Below are 26,025 nucleotides of genomic sequence, written 5' to 3'. Positions count from 1 at the left end.
TCTGGATACCCATGTTGGTTCCCACATGCTCCACGATGATCTCATCGGATGAACCACGATGCCAAGGATTCAATCAATCCCGTATACAATTCCCTTTGTCTAGCGGTACGATACTTGCCCGAGATTCGATCGTCGGTATCCCCATACCTTGTTCAATCTCGTTACCAGCAAGTCTCTTTACTCGTTCCATAACACATCATCCCGTGATCAACTCCTTGGTCACATTGTGCACATTATGATGATGTCCTACCGAGTGGGCCCAGAGATACCTCTCCGTTTACACGGAGTGACAAATCCCAGTCTCGATTCGTGCCAACCCAACAGACACTTTCGGAGATACCCGTAGTGCACCTTTATAGCCACCCAGTTACGTTGTGACATTTGGTACACCCAAAGCATTCCTACGGTATCCGGGAGTTGCACAATCTCATGGTCTAAGGAAATGATACTTGACATTAGAAAAGCTTTAGCAGACGAACTACACGATCTTTGTGCTAGGCTTAGGATTGGGTCTTGTCCATCACATCATTCTCCTAATGATGTGATCCCGTTATCAGCGACATCCAATGTCCATGGTCAGGAAACCGTAACCATCTATTGATCAACGAGCTAGTCAACTGGAGGCTTACTAGGGACATGGTGTTGTCTATGTATCCACACATGTATCTGAGTTTCCTATCAATACAATTCTAGCATGGATAATAAACGATTATCATGAATAATGAAATATGACATAATAATAACTAATTTATTATTGCCTCCAGGGCATATTTCCAACACCAAATGTGTTCAAGGATACAATGAAGCTGAAAAGCGCAAAGCTTTGGGGCAACCAGGCATCGACCCTCGAATGGCTGCCAAGAAGAAGAAGAAGCCAGCTGTGGCAGAACCCGAAGCATCAAGGCAGGAAGAACCTCGCATTGTCTTCCCAGCCAGTCTGACAGGCTCGAAGCCTAAGGTCCCCACAGTGGCTTCAGAACTCAAGAAAACAAGGGCAGCTAAAGCCGAAGCCAGAAAATGCAAGACCAAAGCCACCACCGATGATGCTCCCTCAACCAAGAAACAGAAAACAAAGAAGAGAGACCGGGCTGCTCCCACAGAGCCCCTTGATGTCGGGCCAATCTCAATGGCTCGTCCTGCGTCCGAACATCGAGAGCGCCAGTTAATAGTTCATGAGCCTGCTTCCACAGAGGCTCCTGAAGCTGAAGACAATCCAGCTGTTGACCCCACCGCAGCTGAAGACATTGGTCCTCACGACAATGTTGAAGATGATGAAGTCCTTCCTCAGATCGAGCGCAATTTGGTATCATCGCCTATGCTCACGCACAGCGAGCTCATCAGCATTGGTCGTCCTCTGATGCCAACTGCTTAGGATGCATCGTGGGCTGATCACCCACAACAACAAGACACCCCAAGTGCTCCCCAACCACAAGATGATGATGACTTTGAGGCCGAGTCAACTCCATCTCCACAGGCGTCGCCAGCATTCCGCAGGCTTCACAAAGGATCAAGGCCCCAAGTCACTCCAACTGTGAACGTCTCTGAGTCTGAAGCCAAAACGGTTGAAGATATTCTGGCTGCATCGGCCGATGAAGAAGAAGAACCACGTGATGAAGAAAGAGTTGCTACACCACCAACCATTCCTGAAGTTGTTCTCGAGGAGAACGTGTCCGACCCTCCAGCTCCTGGAGTGGAGGTTACCAATACCGAGGCAGCCACCAACATCAACACTGAAGCCAATGACATTGTCATGGCTGAAGCCAATGTGGCGCCTGAAGCTAATGTGGTGCCAGAAGTGCAACCACCTGAAGCAAATGTGGCCCCTGAAGCCAATGCTGCACCAGATGTAATCATTCCTCCTGAAGCTCCTATGCCCCTTGCAGCCCATGTCAACGAAAATGCCAATGCTCCTGTACCCCCTCCAAGACCTCATATTGTTGAGCTGGCATTTGATCGTGGTCAGCCTGTTATGGTCCGCTGGCCCATTCTGGTTCCTCCACCTGCTGCGGGTCCACAATTTGACTATCATGTCGAGCATAGACCTCAAGTCCAGAAGCCCAAGCCAAGACTTCCAAGATTCCCAGGCACTGCAACTTCACCTGGGGTCTTCAATGTGAATGGATTCGTGGCACATAACACCTTCTTCAACAGCGCCAAGAACCCTTACACCAAACCTCGCATTTCATCGGATCGGTTCTGGAGCTATCAGCAGCAGAGCTACTATTCCTGCGTCTTATACAATCAAGGGCGCATATTTCCCCATATGCATCTTGACACTGAAGCTCTAGCTGGCCTGCCCTGTCTAGAAGAAGCGTTGGATTGCTTCAGAGACGCTGGACTCCTGCAATTTGTCACAGATAAGGAACACTGGAATGAAGAGCTTCTGTTACAGTTCTATGCAACTCTTCACATTCGAGGCTACAACAGGGATCCAAAGACTTGGGTCCTTGAGTGGATGACAGGCAATGTCCATCATGAAGCCAAAGCTCTTGATATCATTGAGCTCACAGGCCTGCCCACTCCTGGTGAATACTATGAACCAGGTTGTCAACAACACCAGAATGCTTTGGAGAGCATTTTCCAGAAGCCAGAACCCAACCTGAGCCAAATGCTGAGCATGATGAAGCCTTTGCCTCACGACACTTACTACCCATCGGAATTCTTTGTTGAAGACCTAGAGTATCTGCCTCGCACCATTTACCATATCATCAGAAAAACTCTATGGCCTGTCAAAGGACATTCATCTACAGCGAAGCTTGAAGGAGCAATGCAGACTTTGGTTTTCTATATCTTCAATGGCATCAGCTTCAATGCTCAAGACTTCTTCATCAGGCAATTGGCTGCATCTGGCTCCGATATTTTTGGTTTCAAGTTCTATGCTCCATGGGTAATGCGTCTTATCAAGCTGCACTCTGCCTTCAACTATCAACCGTCTGCGCGCAATCATCTTGTATTCTTGCCAGAGGTTGATCTGTCTGTTGAAGCTATTTACCCAGAGCCTGCTAAGGATCCGATTTATCTTCACAATGTTGATCGTGAAAGCTTCACCCAGCCCATTGAAGGAGTTCAAGCAGTCTCTCATGTCTATCCTTTGGCTGGTAACACACGTGCCCCTCGCGCTCAAACTGACGCCACTGGAAGCACCATTGCCCAAAGGCATCAGAAGCGATCTCGTGTTCTCAATGACCGAGAGCTTCTCGTCGCGCTACATCAGAAACAGGATAAGCATCATAACTGGCTTGTTACACATCAGAAACAGGACGTCAATCGCATTTGCAATCTTTCCACCAAGAATGCCTTTGTTACACATGAAACCTGTCGGAGGTCTTGGAAGAGTTTGACATTGCTCAGTGCTGAAGCTGATCTGCAAGACGATGGCTTCACAGAAAGATTCAAGTTTGACTCAACTCCTCCAAGGAATGCTCACTTGCGTCGGACTCCCTCACTTGAAGACTCTGACTATTCATCCTCAGCTACGACAGTGAGTGCCAGAGTCATCGATGACCAAGATGATGCCACTTCACCTCCTCCAACTTCAGCGTGTGTCGACACTTCACCAAGTTCTTCTGCACCACCGGACCTCAACAACGACCATGCTGCCTCGCCTGCACCTCATGGGAACGAGTAGGCGCTCTATGTCTTCAAACCTTTTTGGTCCTTACTGACAAAAGGGGGAGGAGCATATGAGTTGATAGTCTTCAAGCGGGTCCATATGGGTGGTTGCTTTACTTTTTGCTATTTTTGCCAAGTTCTTACAACTCTCGTTTTTTTGATACATTTGGTTCTTTGAGTTGTAACACTTAAACTCGATGGTCGTCTGCTACTTATTTGCTATTCTGTGATGCGATGATAAATTCCGCATGTGCGATGATAACTTCCGCACTTAGGTCATTTTGCAGACGTCCATTTCTCATTATGCATGTCATTATCGTCATAATATCAAATCTTGCATGATGAACTGTCATCATAAGTTGAAGAGGATCTCCACAAGTACAACCTGCCATGTGCATTTGCATTCCAAAAGCAAATTACCTATATGCACATCTTCAGGGGGAGCCTTTGCCACTTATGAAGACAATACCCTATCCTTTACAATTTCACATATTTTATTCCCCGTTGAAAACTTCAACCAGTTTGTCATCAATCACCAAAAAGGGGGAGATTGTAAGTGCATCTAGTGCCACCCCTAGTTGGTTTTGGAGTATTGACGACAAACCTGGTTGAGGGACTAATGTGTTTGTGAGAATTGAAGGATAACACAGGTAGAAGTCCCTCATTGATTCGGTTTTCCTACCAGAGATGACCCCTAAAAATGTATGAAGACATTGAAGTCAAAGGTGGTATGTGAAGACATTCACATTGAAGACTATGACAAGAGAAGACATGTTGTGAATACTATGGAGCGCGAAGACTTAGTTGTTTCGTTGTTTCGTTTTCTTCTTTGTTGAGTCATAGGAACCACCGTACTATTAAGTGGGGTCCAAGTGAACCAGTCAGAATGACTGAAGTGATGCTTAACCAAAATCCTATGTCTTCGAGCGAAGACAATGAGAGCAAATCTTATCCAGAGTTGGATAAGTCAGCTTTGCTTGTAGCTCAAGTAAAGTTGTCGTGTGTGTTTGAAATCTGACCGTTGGAACACGTGTCAGTTCCTTAGTGACCCAGGGTCATTTCGGACAAATCAGGTCGGGTTGCCTAGTGGATATAAATAGCCCACCCCCTACACCATAAATTGGTTGGCTGCTCAGAGTTAGTGTATGGCTTTTGTTGTTTGAGAGCAACCCACCTCGAAGCCTTTGAGAGAGAATTCCTTGCGAGGATAAAGGCCTAAACACCCAGAGCCAAAGAGTGTTAGGCATCACTGAAGTCTTCTTGTATGTGTGATCTGAAGACTTATTACACTTGAGGACTGTGAATCCTCCAGCCGGTTAGGCGTCACGTTCTGAGCATCCAAGAGTCATTGTGGATCGCCGGTGAATGAAGTCTGTGAAGGTTTGGAAGTCTACCTTGAAGACTTACCAGAGTGATTGGGCGAGGACTGGGTGTCCTTAGCTCAAGGGGAATAAGGTGAAGACGCGGTCTTCTGAGTTGAATCTCAGCCTCCCTAACCAGACATACAGTTGTCACAGCAACTGGAACTGGTCCAACAAATCATTGTCTTCAACGAGCCACTGGTTCTATCCTTCCCATCTCTTTATTTGCAGATTGGTCCTTGTGAAGTCATTGCCTGTTTGCATTATCTATTTGTCTTCACTGTGTGACTGCTTGTTCTGATTGGCTTCATACTATCTTCCATCCTGATCTATACTGCCTAGCTGCCATTAGTATTTGTGCTTTCACTTCATTGAATACTTGACTATGGCTTGCTTAGTGTAGTCTACCTTCCGCTACATGGTAATAGGTTTATTTCTATCGTTCGTCTTCAAAACTTCCATGTTTTGAAGACTTCCATAAAAATCGCCTATTCACCCCCCTCTAGTTGATCACTAGCACTTTCAATGTGTGTGTGTGCGCGCGCGATCGATAAAGAGTGCCATCGAATTTGTGTGTGCCCACGTCAAAGATATAGAGTGCCTAGCCTACTGGAACGTGAGATGGGACATGTGCAGTTTGTCTCTGTGGCATGGATACCTACCTGCAGCGCTCGACTATCGGTGTGTGGTGGGGGAAGAGGGAGGCCCAATTAACTATACACTACTAGGAAAAGGGCTATAGATGGAAATGACACTAATGGCGCACCAGAGAAGTGGTGCGCCATTAGTATATACTAATGGCGCACCATGTGGGGATGCGCCATTAGTGTGGAAGACACTAATGGCGCACCAGGCACACGGTGCGCCACTAGTAACAAAATGTTTTTTTCATTTTTTCAAACATACTAATGGCGCATCCGGGCAGAGTGCGCCATTAGTAGTTAGAACTACTAATGGCGCACCAGCCGTAGAGTGCGCCACTACTGTATTTTTTTACTTTTTTGCAAAACTACTAATGGCGCACCGTTGCATAGTGTGCCATTACTAGTTTAAACTAGTAATGGCGCACTGTGCCATGGTGCGCCATTAGTATAAAAAAATTACTTTTTTGCAAAACTACTAATAGCGCATGTCTGTCTGGTGCGCCATTAGTATGTTGGGTTACTAATGGCGCATGTCTATGTGGTGCGCCATTAGTAACCTGGGACCAGCTAGATATTTTTGGACAGCCACACCTACACACTCACTTTCCCCACTTCATTCCCCCCACCTCCTTCTCTAAGCTTGTCGGCTGCCTCCTCCTCCTCACCTCATTTGCACCATAGATTCATCAAAATTAAGTGTTGAAATTACCTTTTTTTGATAGGTAAGGGGAAAGCTATCTTCATGTTGTAGATCTACTTTTTTTCTCCCTAGCTCGCTCCAACAACGTGCACATGCACTTTTGTGGCCTAGCTAGATCTATGTATGTTTGTCGTGTTGCATATGTTTGTGGTGTTGCATATATGTTTGTGTTTGCAGGTACCGGTATTTGAAATGCGAAAGTTGCCAATATTTTGCCAAATGTTGATTCATTTCCGTTTCGGCGAGAATTTTGGCACTATGCATTCTTTTTGGTCATATTTTTAGGGAAATTCATGCCAAATTTTTTCTTGGTTCTAAAATATCGTTTTGCTCTACCCCGCAGGCGACCATGGTCCGCACGATGACCGAAGGCATTGTGAATAGGTTTTTGAGCTCCGCGAAGGCCGAGATGCTTCAAAAGAACGAGACGGAGATAAGATGTCCGTGTCAAAGATGCAAGCTGAAGAGCCTTATTGCGGACCCAGATTCCGGGCAGGTGCGGGACCACCTGCTCTTGTGTGGTTTCATGGATGGCTATAGGTGGCAAGGTGATGAAGATGACTATGAAGTCGTCCATGGGGGTCGGGCAAGAAATGAGGAAGGGCAGCAAGACAACCACCGCGGCTCGGGCGGGCGAGAAGACGAAGAATCTCCAGGACATGATCACGACGGTGATGCTGTACACAGTCATCATGTAGAAGATGCCGGACATGATGATGAGGAAGATGCCGGAGCAGACGAAGGGCATGATCATGAAGATCTAGATGCCGGAGGAGCAGACGATGATGGACCATCGATGGGCTGGGTGCAGGACCCTCATATTCAAGAGCTGCTTCTCAAGCAGACGGATAATGCAAGAGCTGCCGCCCGAGAGAAAGCCAAGCTGGATCAACTGGAGATAGACGCGGTTACTCCATTGTATGAAGGATGCAGACCCGAAGATACACGCCTGAAAGTAACGCTCATGGCTTTGGAGATGAAGGTAAAACACAAAATGACCGACGCATGCTTCGACGAGAACATGTCATTCTGGCACGAACGTCTTCCCAAGGGGAACAAGTGCCCGACCAGTTTCGAGGAGGCGAAGAAAGTCGTGTGTCCTCTGGATTTACCGCACGTGAAATACCATGTGTGCATGAACAATTGCATCATTTATCGGGGCGATCACGCGGAGTCTACCATTTGTCCGGTGTGCGGCGTCACTCGATACAAGAAGAGGAAGAAAGCTCCTCGAAAAGTGGTGTGGTACTTTCCGATCACTCCTCGTCTGCATCGGTATTTCGCGGACCCTAAGGTAGCAAAGCTCCTGCGTTGGCATGCGGATAGGGAGGAGAAGAAGCGAGAAGATGACGCAAATGATCCCGAGATAAATAAAAAAGACAAGATGCTGAGTCACCCTAAGGATGGGAGCCAGTGGCAAGCGTTGAACTTTGAACACCCAGAATTTGGGAAGGATCCAAGGAACATCGTGCTGGGCGCGAGCACCGATGGAGTCAATCCGTTTGGCAGCCAGAGAAGCACACATAGCACCTGGCCTGTGTTTGTGTGGATGTACAACCTTCCCCTGGTTGTGCATGAAGAGGAAGTACATTCACATGAGTATGCTAATTGAAGGGCCGAAACAACCAGGGAACGACATCAATCTGTATCTGGGGCTGCTGAAAGAGGAGCTAGACACGCTGTGGAAAACGCCAGCCAATATGTGGGACACCGCAGAGAAAGAATATTTCCCTATGAGAGCCGCACTGCTCACGACGGTGCACGACTATCTCGGTTACGGATATCTCGCGGGGCAGGTGGTCCACGATTTTCTGGATGCGTCAGGTGCATTGATGACACAACATATCGCCAGCTAGATAGAGATCCCGGGTCTTCGAAAACCGTGTTCATGGGACATCGAAGGTGGCTTCGCGACGATGACCCGTGGAGGAAACGCAAGGATCTGTTCGATGGTGAAACCGAACTCCGAAGATGCCCGCGTACGAGGAGCGGCGAGGAAATAGACGGGCTGTTGAAAAATTGGAAAGATTGCCCACTGCCGGGAAAGAAGCAAAAGGCGCCAGAGCCGGGAAAGAAGCGAAAGGCGCGAGAGCCGCTGCAGAAGGTATGGAAAACGAGGTCTGTTTTCTGGGACTTGCCGTACTGGAAGATCCACCGTGTGCCTCACAGCCTTGATGCCATGCATATCACGAAGAACGTGTGCGAGAGTCTGCTTGGTACCCTGCTCAACATGCCAGAGAGGACCAAAGATGGGCCGAAAGCAAGGGCAGACTTGAAATCAATGGGCATCAGGTAGGAGCTTCACGCTAATGATGATGATGATGATGAGGCGAAGCAGGACATAGAAAGTCGTCGCAAAGGCAAAAAGGCCAAGAAGACCGGAAATGACTACCCTCCCGCGTGCTTCACTCTAAGTCAGGAGGAGATCGAGCAGTTTTTCACCTGCCTCGTAGGAGTAAAACTTCCTTACGGTTACGCGGGGAAGATAAGCAGATACCTAGACCCAGCGAAGCAGAAGTTCAGCGGGATGAAGTCTCACGACTGTCACGTGCTGATGACGCAGATACTTCCAGTTGCAATCCGTGGGATCATGGACGTGCACGTCCGTGAAACGCTATTTGGCCTATGCAACTTATTCGATGTCATCTCTCGGAAGTCGGTTGGCGTGAGGCAACTTAGAAGGCTACAGGAAGAGATCGTGGTGATACTATGCGAGCTTGAGATGTACTTCCCGCCCGCATTCTTCGACGTTATGGTGCATCTGCTGGTCCATATCGTGGAGGATATCATCCAACTCGGGCCGACGTTCCTGCATAGCATGATGCCGTTCGAAAGGATGAATGGTGTCATCAAAGGATATGTTCACAACATGTCACGTCCAGAGGGAAGTATAGCCAGGGGCTTTCTGACCGAAGAGTGCATCTCCTACTGCACGAATTATCTAGGCATCGAGAACCTCGTTGGTCTGCCCGTCAATAGGCACCTCGGCAGGCTCGCTGGATGGGGTCACCGTGAGGGTCGCCATGAAATGCATGTCGACTTCGAGGGTCGACTCGCCGACTTTGAAAGAGCAAACCTAGTCGTGCTACAACACATAGACGTGGTCGATCCTTGGGTGGTAGAGCACAAAACCTTTATTGAGAAGACGTACAATGACCGAGGCCAACAGAGGACAGACGGAGATATAATCAAAGAGCACAACTCATGTTTCACGCGTTGGTTCAAGCAGAAGCTTGTGTCGTATCCTTTACATGAGGATTCTTCCGCGGAAGAACAACTCATATTCGCCTTGTCACAGGGCGCCGAGTACAACCTGATGACCTATGAGGCGTACGATATCAATGGCTACACATTCTACACCGAGGACAAGGACATGAAGAGCGATGGTTATCAGAACTCTGGGGTAATGATGGAATCCTACACTGGTAACGGCAAGGACAGATACTACGGAAGGATCGAGGAGATCTGGGAGCTGAGCTACGCTGGAGAGAAGGTCCCGATGTTCCATGTCAGATGGGCCAAGAGTGTCCTAAAAGAAGACCGGTATTTCACCACCATGGTTATACCCGAAGCCAAATCCAAGACCGCGGGCGCAAATGTCACCGTGAAAAATGAGCCATGGGTACTGGCTTCCCAAGTGGACCAATGCTTCTTCATTACCGACCCGTCAAAGCCCAGTCGTGTTGTCGTGAGGAGAGGCAAAAGGAAGATCATCGGAATGGATGGAGTAGCCAATGAGCAAGACTTCGACAAGTATGGCGACCCGAAGATCGAACATGACGACGACGATGAAGTAGCAGCATACACCACAAGAAGAAGCAGGACCACCCTACCTAAAGGACGTCTGTTCCACAGAAGAACTCCATTTGCGAAAAAGAAGGGCAAGAAGATTATGAACAGATAGCTAGCTAAGATCGACTGTATTTAAATCATAGTCTTCATTTCTCGGTTGTATTTCATGGGCACTTTTTGATATCATGAATATTTTTAAATTTCATGGGCACTTTTTGAATTCCTGAGGACAATCGATCTCGATTCCCCTCCATCTCGATCTCGATTCCCCCTCCATCTCGATCTCGATCCCACCCGCACCCTCCCCCGCTAGCTCCACCGCCGCCCACGACCCACCGCACCCTCCCCCGCTCCACCACCGCCGACGACGACCCCCCGCACCTTCCCCCGCTCCACCACCACCGACGAGCACCCCCGCACCCTCCCCCGCTCCACCACCGCCGACGAGCACCCCCCGCACCCTCCCCCGCTCCACCACCAGCACCCCCCGCACCCTCCCCCGCTCCACCACCGCCGACGAGCACCCCCCGCACCCTCCCCCGCTCCCCGGTGAGCTCCGCCTCCTCTCCCCTCTTCATTTTTAAAAAAAAAAGTGTAGACTACAATTGTTGTTAAACAACAATTATTACTGTTTTTATAAAAAAATATTACTGTTTCATATTCATATTCATTTTCTAAAAAATTATTACATCCAAAAAAAATAAAAAAAAATTACTTATGGCGCACCTCTGGCTGGTGCGCCATTGCTATATATAAAAAAATTACTAATGGCGCACCTCTTCCTGGTGCGCCATTGCTATGTAAAAAAAGATTACTAATGGCGCACCTCTGCCTGGTGCGCCATTGCTATGTAAAAAAAAGATTACTAATGGCGCACCGACCGCGGGTGCGCCATTAGTAAGATTCCCCCCTAGCTAATTCCCTCCCTCTCGCTAGATCCCCTTCGTCCCTCTCCCTCGCCCCCCCTAGCTAATTTCCCCCGCTGCCCCGACCCACGCCGCCGCCGCCCCCGCGCCTCCGTCTCCGTCGCTGCCCCCAGTCAGCCCATGCCCTGCCCCCCATCGCCGTCCGCTCCCAATCCACCCCCTCCCTCGCCTTCACCGCGCCCACCCACCCCCTCCCTCGCCTTCCCAGCCCTCGAAATCCTAGAAACCCGTGACGCTCCATCGTGCCTTCTCCGCTCGAGCTCCACCGTGCGAGGCGACAGGCAAGGCGGCGGGCAGAATCTGCTTCAACACCGGGCCGGCGAGCCGCGGAACCAGGGCGCGACGGCGCTCGACCCCTCCACCCCCCCTCCACCTCTTCTTCCTTGGGTCACCGCTGTCTTCCTCAACTCCAGCCACCTCTGTTGCTACTAAGCTGTCGCAGGGCCTCCTTGCGCCTCCCCGGTGAGCTCCGCCTCCTCTCCCCTCTTCCTTCTCGCAAACACTCAATTTGTGCGCCTGGTTAGTGACTTGTGGAGTTGGCCCGGTTAATGCTTTGCTCTGTGATAATCCTGCTCCTCCAAGATGTTAGGCTCTGGCACTTTACAGAGTTTCTTTGTGAAATCCCTAACTGTGAGTCTTGCTAGTGATCTAATTGTGATAATCCTGCTCACATCCCCACTTGCAGCAGAAGCAGGCAATGCCTCTATATGCTCTGTTTTACTGCCTAGCTAGAGCACAAACCTAGCCCCAATTGTGTATTCCCAATTGCTAGTGGTCTAACTGATGTTTCCCTAGTTGGGTGAGACTGACTTGGCTCTTTCTTGGAGGAGACAGATCAAACAAGTGTTGTCAGTTTTTGTTTGAACTTCAAAGAGTGTTGTGACTTGGCTCTTAATCAAAAGAGTGTTGTCAGTTTTTGTTTGAACTTTGTTTGACTGGAGGAAATTACTCTTAAATGCTAGTCCTATTCTGGTGGAGATTTTTCTTGTCCTGAGTTACACTGAAGATATTTTTCTGATAATATTATAAAAACTGCCTGGTGTGTGTTCAACTTGTATCTTCTAGCTTAAGTTTAACTTGTCCTGAGTTACACTCCAGTACTGTAGTCAGTAGCTTAACTTGTTTAAGTACTTCTAGTTAGTTGTACTGATATTAAATGATGCCTGAAATGATGTATCATGTATCTTTAGCATGATCTGTTTCAGATAATAAATGATGCTTGAAATGAATTCTTGTGTAAGTGAAGGCTTGCTATGTTGTTGCAGGCAGCTATTTTCTGTTTCCTCATTTGGATTACTCAGTTATTTAGTTTATTATTACTTGGGAAAAGTATTGTGAGAAAAAATGATTATCTGCATTGCATTGTTAAATGTTGTACTTGGGCACAATACCTTTTCATCCATCATTTACACTATGAATCCAATACCAGTTGCCCATGCTGATTATTTCACTTCAAACAGGCCACCTAGTGGCACAAAGCTCCATCAGAAACAGAATCAAAGATGGCCATGCCATGCTTGGCAGTAGCAGAAGTGACATGGAGCAGTGTAGTGGCATGGCCATTGACATGTGGCTGGCATCTAGACACCACACACATACATACAGAGGCACATTGACTATTACTATGGCAAGTACTGTGTCAAGTACTCCATGTGTTTTTGTTGGCAGTTTATCATGAAATTGCAGGTACCCCGAGAGGCCCTTGAGTTTACTGGAATGTCGATTAACTTCCGTTCCGGCAAATTCGGGTACTCCATATGTCCTATTTTCAGCAAAGGTCATGCTGAAATTTTCCGTGAATTTTAGCATGACTTTGCTAAAAATAGGACATATGGGGTACTTGCGACTAATGCATGGGCCGGGGTATCTTAGTACTTAGTTAAGTAGGATCAACTGCCCCGCCATTCTTGCTGCATTAAACCATAGGTGGCAATAGAGCCAAGTGATTAGTGCCAAGTGATTAGGCCCAACCTAGGGTGCCTCGGCATCGATAAACCCTAAATGATGAAAACTTAACTTCGCTTCTATAGGGTGCCTCGGTGTCGATGAGAACCTAAATGATGTACGCTTAGGCTTTTAGGGTGCCTCGGCGTCGACAAACCCTAAATGATAAAAGCTTAGCTTTTAGGATGCCTCGGTGTCGACAAACCCTAAATGATGAGACCATGATCTTGTTCCTTGACAATAACCAACTTTTTGACCAAACTTTTTTCCTATTTAGAGTGAAACATGGCCCACAATGATTAGGCCGGCGGTTCGGGCGGCAAGCAATTCTGGGAGTTGTCCCAGGAGTTGGAGGAAGAACCTCACCGCTATGAGGACGCCGTGGAAGACACCGATCCTGACTACACAACCCCTAGTGGCATCGGGGATGACACCACTGATGATGGCGCCGCGGATGCCACCACTGATGATGGCGGCGCACGCACAGATGGAAGCCAACCGAAGAGGCAACGGAAGGACCGGCGCCCGAACGTGCTCGGCACCATCAGGGAGGAATTTACTGAAGTGAACTCCGACGGGCATCCGACGGCGCCCAAACACATAGTCAAGGGGTACTCGATTCAGCTCGGGTGCATTCTTCGGAGCACCGCCTCGATCAACACCGAGAACCTAAGGCATAAGGACCAAGGGAATTTGCGCAGCCTCCTCTTCACGAAGCTGCACAAACGATACAAGTTCCCCGCTGAGTTCGCAAACACATGCCTCTCGGGTAATAAAGTGAACGGTGCCGCCCTCACAACGATGAGCATGGCCTTGTCTACTTGGAAAAGCACGGTGGAGGCAATGATTGACAAAGGTGATGGTTATGAGAAGATCAAGGCGAAATATCCTTTGATTAGCGAAGATGACTACAAGGAGTTCAAAATCAAGTGCAAGAGCCCCACAACCTCCGAATCAAGTCAGTGGGGGGAAAATGTGGCAGTTGAACATAGGGGTCCACCAACTCGGTCCCGACGGTTACAGAGTGGCAGAGCCTATATGGGACAAGGAGGACGCGGAGCGTGCCAAGCAAGGCCTACCGCCCCGCTTCGAGAAATACAGTGACAAGCAGACCAGGAACTTTCTCAGGGCCCGGTACAAGGAGGACCCGGTAACAAAGGAGCTTACCACGGATCCGAAGACCAAGGAGCTTGAGCTTGTTCTGGTAAGGAATACACCCCAGCGTAATTAGCTCCATATGGTTGCATTCTAATTAATCCCTAATATTTCTAAATGGTTCACGTTCCTTCCGCAGGACAAAGAAAGCAGTAGCGCGGGGTCGTCTCAGAGCTCCCCTTTCGACACCCCTTTGAATAGGGCGTTGAACGTAATGAAAAACAGGGATAAGCTCAATAAGCCGATGTCAGCTGGTCGTGTGGCCGTCAAAGGCTTGTCCACAAAATGGTCATCATACTATGCCGCTGGTGGGCGAAAGGAGAAAAAGACCAGCTCGAAAAGCCAGTCGCGCGAGGTTGAAGCACTCAAGGCGCAAGTGGCGCGGATTCCGGAGATGGTCCAAGAGCAAGTGCAACAACAACTGGGATCGACGCTCACCGGTATGCCTACCTTGATTCATGGGATAACGACGTGGATTGTGGGTGGCCAACAGGGGCCGCCCCCGATTCCCAGCTTCACGGCCAGCAACTCGCACAACGCGCAGGCGGCGCCATTGGTGTCTCCGGCGGCCGCGGTATTGGTGTCTACAGCAGCGGCGCCATTGGTGTATCCGGCAGCGGCGGTATTGGTGTCTCCGACGCCGGCATTGGAGCTTAATGCACCCGGGTGTACGCCGGCCGACACCTCGCCAGCAAGCGGCCCCTCCGTCAGTTGCACGCCCGCCGTTGGCGGTGCCTCGACATTAGCCAAGCTCGACGGCATCATGGTAACTAAGCCTCTCGGCCGAGGACTTCATCTCCTTGCCTTTGACTGGGCATCCCTGACGCCCTACATGTTTTCGCAGGGCGCCGCCGACGTTCCTTGCACTCTCCTGCACTTCATGGGCGGCGAGTTGGTCGATGTCGCCAAGGGCAGCCGGGCAACCCCGTGTTCCACGGTAATCCGATGCCACCCACAATGTATAGGGTTGAAGTGGTTCGGGTGCTGCCAGGCTGCAACGAGCTGTTACCTCCGATTCGACCCGCTGGGGCCGACGAAGAAGATGAGATGACCCTCAGCGCCTACGTAAGCTGGCCCCTGCTTTGGCCGAAGAGCCAGATTCGTTTGGGGGTGGGGGACACCACCTCACAAACAAGACCGCCGGTCTTGCCGGCGCCAAGCCATGGCAAGAACGCCGCAACGCTACCGGACATGCCGGACATCCCTATGGCATAGGATCCGGACATGCATATGGCACAGGATCCGGACGACGAGAATGACGATGGTACATTTACCGACGTCGATAAGTACTTTGCCGAACATGGGTACGGTGGCGAGTTATGCGGGCCTCCTTCTCAAGAACCCAAACAAGACGACCGCGATCTAGCTGGTACGGCGGAGAAACCCAATTGCAACAGGCGTCGTCTGGCGTTCAGTTCTCAGGAGACGCCTCCAGCTGCCGCCTTCATCGAGCCTCAGATAGCGGAGGTGCCAAATATTATCAGCCCCAACACGCTCAAGAAGGCAGTCTGTGAGCAGAACTCGGTCCCATTACAGCAGATCAAGAAGAAGGGCCGGAAACAGCAGACTAAAAAGGGCGCCGGTGCGAGCCAGCCGGCACCGAGTACAATCCGTGCTTAGGACGGGCCACCTTCACCTAAGGATATCTCGAGGAGGGTGCATGTGGCGGGAAGGGCGATGCTACCAACAAATATGCTCAATGCTGCAACCGGTGCTATGCGGAGTCTGCACAACAGTGTTCTTTCTTTGGAGAAGCGGCGTCTCAGAGAGAATGATGTGGCATACCCAGTTTTCATGGCCAAGGTGCCAGAGGGCAAGGGCTTTGTGGATGGCGACATCGAGGGTACGATCGTCCTGCGGTTTGATGACATCGTTGCTATGTTTAACCTTCATCCGCTGCACTACACCTTCGTTTGGCTGTTTTCGCTGAGTATGGAGATGCGGATCATTAGAGACAAGACCCCGGACATCGTGACCGTTGACCCCTTCTACATGCGTGCCAAGCTCTTGAGCGGCGCTGGGGACCGCCAAGTCGCGAGTTCACACCTCGAAGACGTCATTCTGGCAAACCCAGATAAGGATAACTTCCTTGTGGCTTACTTTCCCGAGTAAGTCATCCCTTAACCGCCCCGTAACATATGATTTCTTAGATTTCGATCGTTCTTTTTTTCTAACATTCCGTCTTCTGTGCAGTGACACACATTGCACACTCATCCTCTTAAGCCCGAAATATTCCATGGCCACGTATTTCAACCCGAACCGTAACTCCAAGATAGACTACACAAATATCAAGAAAGTTCTTGATGATGTTCTCCCCGGCTATGCCAAATCTGGAGGCACCTTCACCAGGGCAGTTCGTAAGTACGGCAAGCACGTGTTCGCCCACAATACGACGTTCTGCTGCGTCAAGCAGCCGCCTGGCGGTCAGAAGGATGCCTACTACGCCCTCCATCACATGCGGGCGATCGTAAGGGACCATCATCACCTTCTGCTACCAAATAATCTCAAAGATTGGGTCGCGAGCTTGTCGGCAATCCAGGACACAGACATCAGACAAGAATTCTTTCGCATCCAGTCGGAGTTTGCGGACATCATCCATCAAGATGTCCTTCATACCTCGGGGCAGTTCTTCCTCAGATATCAACCGTCCAACATTGAGATAGACGGAATGCTACAAATGCAGGCTGACAACGCCCGCGATTTCATGACCATCACGACAGACGGCGGCTTCATCCACGCTCCTGTCCATGAGTCGAGTCGAAAGTAGTGATGTGTAGTTCTAAAACATTGATTGGCTCATGTTGTAATTAAACTTTAATGAATTGTATGTCTCTTTGGTTTGGACAGTCATTCAACTTAGATGTAATCGATGCTATTTATTAGTAGGACCATGAATCGTGCTATTAATGTCTTGCTTTTCTCTTCCGATCCTTTTGTTGCATACTTATATATTGCTTATGTATGTATTGTCTGTTATTTGGCTTGTGCATAGAGATGCCGTCGTATGTCGTGTACAAGGGTAAGGTTCCCGGAGTCTACGATGACTGGGAGGAGTGTCGGAGACAGGTTCACCGTTTCAGCGGTAACAGTTACAAAGGGTACACCACTAGGGCGGAGGCGGAATCTAGATACGCCTGCTATCTCGCGGGAGAGAGGAGGAAGCGTCGGAGGAACCGGATGAAGACCATTTTCATCGCGATGATGCTCATCGTGATGACCGCAGCTCTCTTCTATGTGATGGTAGTTTAGATGATCGATATTGACTTGTAATGTGAAGACAAACTCGATAATTGCAGTCTCGAGACTTGTAATGTTTTATCTTTGTTCGGTCTTTTGAATTCGGAGACTAATATGATGAATTGTATTCGGAGACTAATCTTCTATTGTATTCGATGAATCTGCTGTTGCTGTGTGCTACTGTCTATATTCTGTCAAATAATATATTTTGTAACCTGTGCAAAAATCAGAAAGTAAAAAAAACTAATATTCATACTAATGGCGCATCACTACAGAGTGCGCCATTAGTATGCCAAAGTATACTAACGGCGCATCACCGAACAGTGCGCCATTAGTATGCCAAGTATACTAATGGCGCATCCATCCGCAGTGCGCCATTAGTGTGCCAAAGCACATGGTTAAATATGGCCCCTGGGAGGCATACTAATGGCGCATGGTGTTATATACTAATGGCGCACTGGGTGGTGCGCCATTAGTAATAAATACTAGTGGCGTGATACTAATGGCGCACCAGTGATGCGCCATTAGTAGGCAAAACTGGTGCGCCATTAGTAGGCCTTTTCCTAGTAGTGATAGAGATATAATGGCTGGTATATGTGTGGAGGAGGAGAGAGGCCTACCTCATGTATTAAGGAGATCGATCTGCCTCATGTATTAAGGGAGATCGATCGGCATCCATGCATATGTGCAGGAGAGGAATAAAGTTGGGAGAGAGACAGAGCTAGAATGTTGGAGGGGTAGTAGTGGAGTTGCTTCTAACAAATGATGGGATAGGCTTGCTAGACAAACGGAGGGCATGCCCGCAATATCAATAAGAGAGGAGATGGTTGCTTGTTGTCTGTGCACGTGCGTGTGAGAGACAGGTCAGGAGGTATGCACGAATGATGAGGGGGGACGATGTGGCTGTGGTAAGCAGACGTAACTACATGGGAAGATCAATCGCCCTTTATTAGAGAAAGAAGAGACATAACTTGTGAGGTACGTCGATCGATGGGGGGTAGTTAAAGTCGATCTAGGTATATGTTGGGAGATCGATCGGTATACATGCATGTGTGTGTTAGAAGCAAATGAGGCACGAGGAGAAGGATAGAGAGAGAGGGATGCATGTAGGAGGTGGTACGAGAGGCATACTATATCGAGGGGGGAGGAGTGTGCGAGTATGAGAACGATGAAAAGAGTGGTGGGAGTGAGGCATGGACGGTGACAAGAGAAGAGGGGAATCTTGTGTTTGTGCTAGGCACACCTGGCTAGAGAGGCATATCGATCGATGTGTGCCGTAAAGAAGGAGCTAGGGGGCCTACACACACCGTGGGTGAACGACCTAAAGTGAAAAGATGAATTTGCGCGATGGAGCTAGAGAATGCTGAGGGAGGGTGAGAGGGATGCGGGCGTGTGCATGCACAAGAGAAAGTTAGCGCTAGCTACAAAGATAAGAGGGTTGTGTGGGTGTAAAAGACGAATAGAGATCATATATACTTCATTATAAAAAGCGAATTCGGATATTTGAAGAATTTATCATAGTGTTTCAAACCGACGCATGTGTGAATATATATAACAGTGATACACATGGTGTGGTTATGAACATGTTATACTACATTTAATATATTTTATCTCTACTTTTATAAAAAACGGAGTTGTTGATGATGGTGTGCCTACCATCCTGCATTATAGGTCATCCGATTTATATCTGGCGGATAGCAAACAAACTATGATGGTTGACGTTGGAAACAATCATGATTGTAGATTCTTATTGAAATAGAGAAACGAATTCAAATTTAGTTCGAATTGCAGCGGTAGTATAGACATTTGGAATGCACTAAAATGTTGGTATGAATAGGTTACATGCATTATACAGCAAGCGAAAAAATTTAATCGGACATAACATGGATTCATACTCCCTCCTTCCATCTATATAGGGCGTAATGAGATTTTTTTAAGACCGCCTTTGACTATTGACAAGATTAATAGTACATGGCATGCACAATGTGAAAATTATATCATTGAAAGAACCTTTCACAGATGAATTTAATGGTGTGCTTTGTGTAAGTTGCATGTCATATATCATTGCTCTAATATTTGGTCAAAGTTAGCATCAAAAAACGCATTAGGCCCTATATAGATGGAAGGAGGGAGTAGCTTTGAATAGCATTTGTATAGTAAAACGGGGCAAGACTCTCTCTTTGTGTGGTGTGAATAGTTTTTTTTCGTTTTCTTTTTGGTTGAGGGAAGTGCGTATTGATTTGGTACGTACAAGTACAATATTACTACACGTTAGGCTTGTCCCTAAAATTCAACCCGCGTCTTGTTATATCCCGAAAATTCAGATATCGTGCTCCCAAAACTGGCGCCCTCACAACCCGCACCTTGCTATCCCGAAATTACAACGTGCGTGAAAACTCCCTCCAGCTGCCAAATCCCGACACGCGAAATCCCCTTCTAACCCTGAGACGAAAGGGCCGCTAGTTCAAATCGGTGGGGGGTACTTTTGTAACACACCCTACATTTTGGACAAGCGCGTCCCTAAGTCATGCTTCACCCCCTCCCATCGCCCCCTTTTCGCCATTCGAAATCCCAGGCCGCCATAACCTCTCCGCTCCAGCCGCAAAACCCCACCCTCCTCCGTCCGCCATGTCACCGCTGCCCAGCCGGAGCCTCTTCCCCGACGACGTCGTCCACCGCAATAGCTCAATGTCCCTCATCCACCTCCCCGAATGAGGATCCGTCGTCCATCTTGTCGTCCCGCCGGTTCAGCCGCCCCGTCCTCCACCTCCAAGGAGCTGCTCCGACGATCGCCTCGTCTATCGCGGCTGCTCCATCCCCACAGCACCGCCTTAACCTGCTCCACCGGAACCGCAGCATCCTCACCGACTCCTCGGACAAAGCCGAGGCCTACTCGGCGCCACCAAAGAGGTTGTACACTCATCGCATTACACCTTCTCCTTAACTCGACCTCCCGGCGCCGACGGTGCTCCATCCCGCACCCCCATGGAGCGGCTACTTTGAAGCCGGCGCCGCGGGCGACATCTCCACGGCGGCTCTCCCCTAGTGCGAGGCCCCTTCGGTGGTGGCGTCCATACCAACCGGATCTGCTGCTGCTCCGGCTCTCGCTCGATCGCTCTCTCGCCCAGCTGCTGCTGCTGCTCTCCCCCTCGCTAGTGCTGCTGCTCTGCTCCGATTAAGCCACACTTCAGTCGACTGAATCGACTTTTGGGTCAGTCGATTTTTAGGGGTTGGGGAGCTCGCCGGAATTAAGGAAGAACCACCCACAGCGGGGACGGGGGCTCACCGGAGAGGTACCCCACTATCTATCTTAGGGTTCAGGGTGGGGCAGGGGGCCTAGAGGGCTGGCGGGGGCGGCGATGGTGAGCTGTTTTGGGGCGGCGAGGTGGCGCTGGGGCCGGCGGTTCGGCCGGTGGTGGCTGGCGGCTCAGGGGGGTGCAGGTTGAAGATGAACTGCAGGCCCTCCCTAAACTACATGTCAAGTGCCTCTCTGCTACCATTGCGTTCAGTTTCGACAGTAGCATTCAGATTCCACAGTAAATTTCAGTTTCGACGGTTAAGTTTAGAGTCAACAGTTTTTACCTCATCTGTTGTAGTCACGTGGTTTTTGGTGATATTAATTTTACATCCATTTTACATCATCTATTGGAGATGCTATTAGAATCCCACTTGAGATTGACGATGTCTGTCTTGTGCTGCTTCAGCCTTGACGTCTTACGGCTCACCGGAGCTGCTCCAACGACAGAGCGATCCATCACAACAGAGCAGTGCCCTGGACGCCGTCTACAGATTCCTCGGATCTTCCTCCACACCTCCGACAGCCACCTCTACCTCAATTGCTTCAGCGACCAACCCAATGATGCTGAGGTCGACACGGCTACGGCAAAGAGGTTGTACACTTGTTGCATCACTTATTACTATACATTCACGTCGATCCATTAGGGCTATTTTGGTTCAATGGAAAAACGTCGATCCACTGGTTGTTACCATCACTCTAAATTTCTGCATGCTCTCCTTACATAATCTCACCATATTTTTTTCGTATGCATGTCAGATATTGTACACAGTCATGCTGAACATGTAGAGAAAAAGAGAAGAGTTTTGCACGGCAATACAATGTCATACAGACATCGCTCCAAGGTGGGTTCAATTGCAAACCCTCCCCACCCCTCTCCAGATTGTAATCCAGAGGAAGATATTTGTTCTAAGGTGGATTCAGACGCCGCTGACCACTCCTATTTACCCCCCAAGGTGTTTGCTCTACCTTGGCATGATGATGTTAGTCATATCATGCATATGTTGCCTTGCAGTGCCTACTTTTGACATCATATATGTCATCTGCTTAGTTTAGACATGTTCTGTAATGCCACCTATTTAGTTTCTATATCATATATGGGAATTATGCAGTCTCATGTCTTTTAGCCAGCCATAATATATGTGAAATGTGCAATGCCATCCTGTTTAACCAGGCATCATATATTTGAATGATATCTTGTCCATCCTTTTCTTCATTACATTTCCATTTGTCGACAATGTTTGTACATTAAACTACTCTTCCTGTGAATCAGTCATTTGGGTGGGAGATGGAAAAATCTGGAGTGAAAACAAGGCCTTCAGAGCAGACAATGCTACCTGTCAAAGCAGATCTCTTGTTGGGTCCCGATAGCTCCTCAGAGATGGATTTAGAGACAGATGACCAGTCCTATTCCCCCACTGAGGTGTATGCTCTAACTTGGCACGGTTATACTGCTCATATCATGCATACAGTGTCTTGCATTGCATAGTTTAGACATCATATACACAATATTCAACACCATGTTCTTAGTTCAGACATCATATCGAATGCCCTCTATTTAGCATATAAATCACATATGTGAATTAAATTATGTGATCCTGATTACTTAGATAACATGTAGGTGAATTATGTCATGCGATCCTGTTTAGTTATTCATCATATCTTTGAATTATGTTATGCTATGCTATCCAGTTTAGATAGACATCATATATGTGAAATTATGTCATGATATCCATTTTAGTTAAACAATATACATATCAACTATTTCATGCCCTCTTTTTTCCACACTATCTATTACATCTGTCTCTCGTACAATGTCTGCACATTCAACTATGTTTCCTGTTTATCAGCCATTTGAATTGGAGCGGGTGATGCCAGTATCTAGCGGGCTAAAAACATGGTCTTCAAATAAAACAATGCTACCTCTTGGTGGAGATAGCACCCCGGTTGTACATGCACAAGAACCAGCCCTACCACACATAACCCAAACTCTCGCATATTGTACCCCTACTGCGCTGGACAGAGAACCAGCTTCACCCAATCTAACCCCAACCCCAGCCGGTAGTAACCAGGTTCCTGTTGACACAGCACCATCTCCACCACAGAGCTCCCAAACAAGAGCAGTTAGTAAGGCAGCTCCAGTGCCCAAAGGGCCAGTACTATCACGGCGAACCCCAACTCCACCAGTTAGTATGCCTATTCCCGTGGAGGAAGCACAACTAGCTAGTCGTAGTTTAGCATCTATCGCATTTGATGTTGTTAAATTGTGTGTGTGTATCTTCCCATCTTGGAAATATTATACTGAAGATGAAGGAAAATGCCAGTTGCAGGTGTTTGTCCAGGAGTTATGTGTAAGTAATGTTATTCATGGCAATTACTTTGCTTCGTCCCATACATCCTACCTCCATGATGGTTATAATACAGCAAATTTTCCCATTTTTCTCTGTAGAGAAGGACCGATTTGGAAACTCAGGATGAGGGAACCTGTGCTAATACCTCTGCTATCTTCAAGAATGCTTGGTGGCAGTATCGGAATTACCTGAAGAAAACGTACTTCACCGGCAAAGAAACTCATCAAATTCCCTTACGTTCTCCTGAGACACATTTACTGGACGATGACTGGGAACGCCTTGTTCTGTACTGGTCCCGAACCAAGAATGTGGTAAGGTCTATGAGCTCATTTTTCTATTTTTAAGTATTATATTCTTGCGTCTTACTGTACTCTGTTCATGTAGAACAAGTGCCTAAACCTGAAGAACAACTGTTCTAATTTAAGATTCCATTGCTATCATAGTTTAAAAAAGCGCTAGGGGTTAATTGTGCGTTTTGCCACCGCCTTGCGCTTTACTGACCAAAGCGCATGCTTATGCGCAGTTATGCACAGATTATGCATAGTTATGCGCAATGCATTTTGCCAACGCCTAGAGCCTAGGCGCGCTTAAGTGCTCGCTTAGGCGTGCCTTTTTTAACTATGATTGTTTTGCTCTTGTATCACTGTATTTACTCATACAAACTTATTTTTAAATTGAAGGATCCAATCGAAACTCCAATGGCACAGCAGGTATGTTCAAGCATGTTTCTTTAAAAGGTTTGCTCTTATCAATAGCTCTGTTGATTTCAATTTCAATTGTGTATACAGTTGACTTTCATATCATGCACATTACTAGCATCACAACAAAGCCAATAGTGTTGTTGTACATGTAGACCCGTGGTACCCATCTGAAATCTTGTTATGCCGTGTAGTTTCCCATGTTTTGTATTCTTTCACTACTGCTTTGTCTTGAACTGATATGATTTGAACTGTGTCTCTATTTTGATTTGGCAAGACAATGCAGTGACCATAGGACATAGATATATGTTTGTTTGATGCTTTTATTATGTACTAGTACTTGGCAATAGAAGACTTGGTAGTTTAATCATGTCCACCTTACTAATGAACTGGTTCACCGAAATGAGTTTCATATACTAGTACATGCTAAACTTGTTATGTGTCTGCTTGTTTCTTCTTTTAGAATGCTGACAAAATATTGGGGAAGAGTGCCTTATTAAGCAATGGTAAAGGAAGTAATGCAGATAAGGTTTAGGATAGTGACACATCCTTGTTGGTCTCCAACAAAGCTGATAAAACAGCTAAGGAAGACTATCTTAAAGACAGCGAGACAACCCAAAGTCCTGTCTTGGTTTAGTGTTCGAGTTACTGGCCACTACCGCTTGCACAAGCTATTCAAACTCACTGTCTGAATCAGTTTGGTTTCTTGAGTCTCAACTACAAGTTGAAAGACATCGATCAGCTATGCTGCGACAAGAAGCGGCAGGACTGCGGAAGTCCCTGGAGCATTCAGATGCATACTTTCTGGTGCAACAGCAAGCATTGGAGGATTTTAGCGCCAAACAGGACAAAGCTAATCAGCTTGCTAAGCTTATTGCCAGCATGGTGGATACCCAGGATAACGTTTCTTGAGCTCTTCTGAAGTTGTTTCAGTTATGCTCTTGTTTTGCTGCCACGTTTATTTGCACTGGTGGCCAATTTTGACGGCCAGTGTATGTAATGTGCTGCTTTGTTCCCTATATTTGCACTGGTGGCGAACTTTGATGCCCAGTGGATGTAATATGTGTAATAGCGGCAATAGGCTAGCGTTAATTGCTTGCTTATTTATTTCCTTATTGTCTTGTTTAGTTGTTTGCTTGTAGTCACTGCAGTTCTTCTTCTATTTTTTTCTAGTGGCCACAATAGCCTATTTTTGGTAACTAGGCAAAAATAATCATGGCAACATACGGACTGTTCTAACCATGGGCCTCCTGCAGGCCGTATGATCCATGGGCCTTCGTCCGGCCGTAGGATCCATCGGCCTTCTATACGGGCCTTAGGGTCCATGGGCCTTCTACGGGCCGTAGGGTCCATGGGCCTTCTACGGGCCATACGATCCATGGGCCTTCTACGGGCCGTACTATCCATGGGCCTCATACGGGTCGTAGGATCCATGGGCCTTCTACGGGGCGTATCATCATTTTGCCAATCATGGGCCGTACTATTCGTGGACCATAATGGGCAGTTAATAGGCCGTATTTGATAAATCTATGAAAACAGCCCAACGGGTTTTTTTACATGAAAAAGACCCAGCGTATTAACGGTCCGCAAACGGGCCGACTGTAACGACGGGCTGAATTTGGCCCACAAGCACAAAATGATAGTAACAGGCCGTATGTAACCGAATGCTGCAAATGAGCCCAAGAATCAATGGGCCCTGAGAAGGCCGAAAGATAACTTGGGCTGGAAACGGCCCAATGGAATAACGGGTCGTTAATGGCTATAAAGTGATACACTATTCATTAGGGCCAGTTTCACCACGGGTCGTTGATGGGCCAAGAGTTACAAAGGTCCTCATATGGGCCGAAAGAAGTCATGGGCCACACATGGGCCGGAAGTTAAAATGGGCTGAGTCATATTGGACGGCCCAGATGACGCTACTGGGCCTAATTCGGATAGGGCGTAATGGGCGCTGGGTTAGCGGGCTGTAAATGGGCTATATGCGAACAGGCCATTAACAAGCTTTCCGTGGGCCGGCCTGCCAACTTTTGGCCAAGTCAAACGGGTCGACCTTTTCACAGGAATGGGCCTCTGTTGGGCCGTGCCACGTGTCGCCGTATCATAGGCGCCTTCGGTCCAATGAGCAGATGACATCTGTCCCAACGATGAGCCGACACGTGTTTCCTCCAGCCAATGATGATTTTACATGTGGAAAATCCCCATTGGTCGGGGCTGTTAACAGGTTATCGGATCCAAAACCCGACCCGATAGATTAACGGCGTTCCGTTACAGTGGATGCCACGTGTCGGTCACCCTTGAAGAAAGCACTTC

This window comes from Triticum urartu, chromosome 1A, assembly GCF_056163025.1.
Source record: "Triticum urartu cultivar PI428250 chromosome 1A, HENAU_Tu73, whole genome shotgun sequence".
Taxonomy (NCBI): Eukaryota; Viridiplantae; Streptophyta; class Magnoliopsida; order Poales; family Poaceae; genus Triticum; species Triticum urartu.
This window is presented reverse-complemented; position numbering follows the sequence as displayed.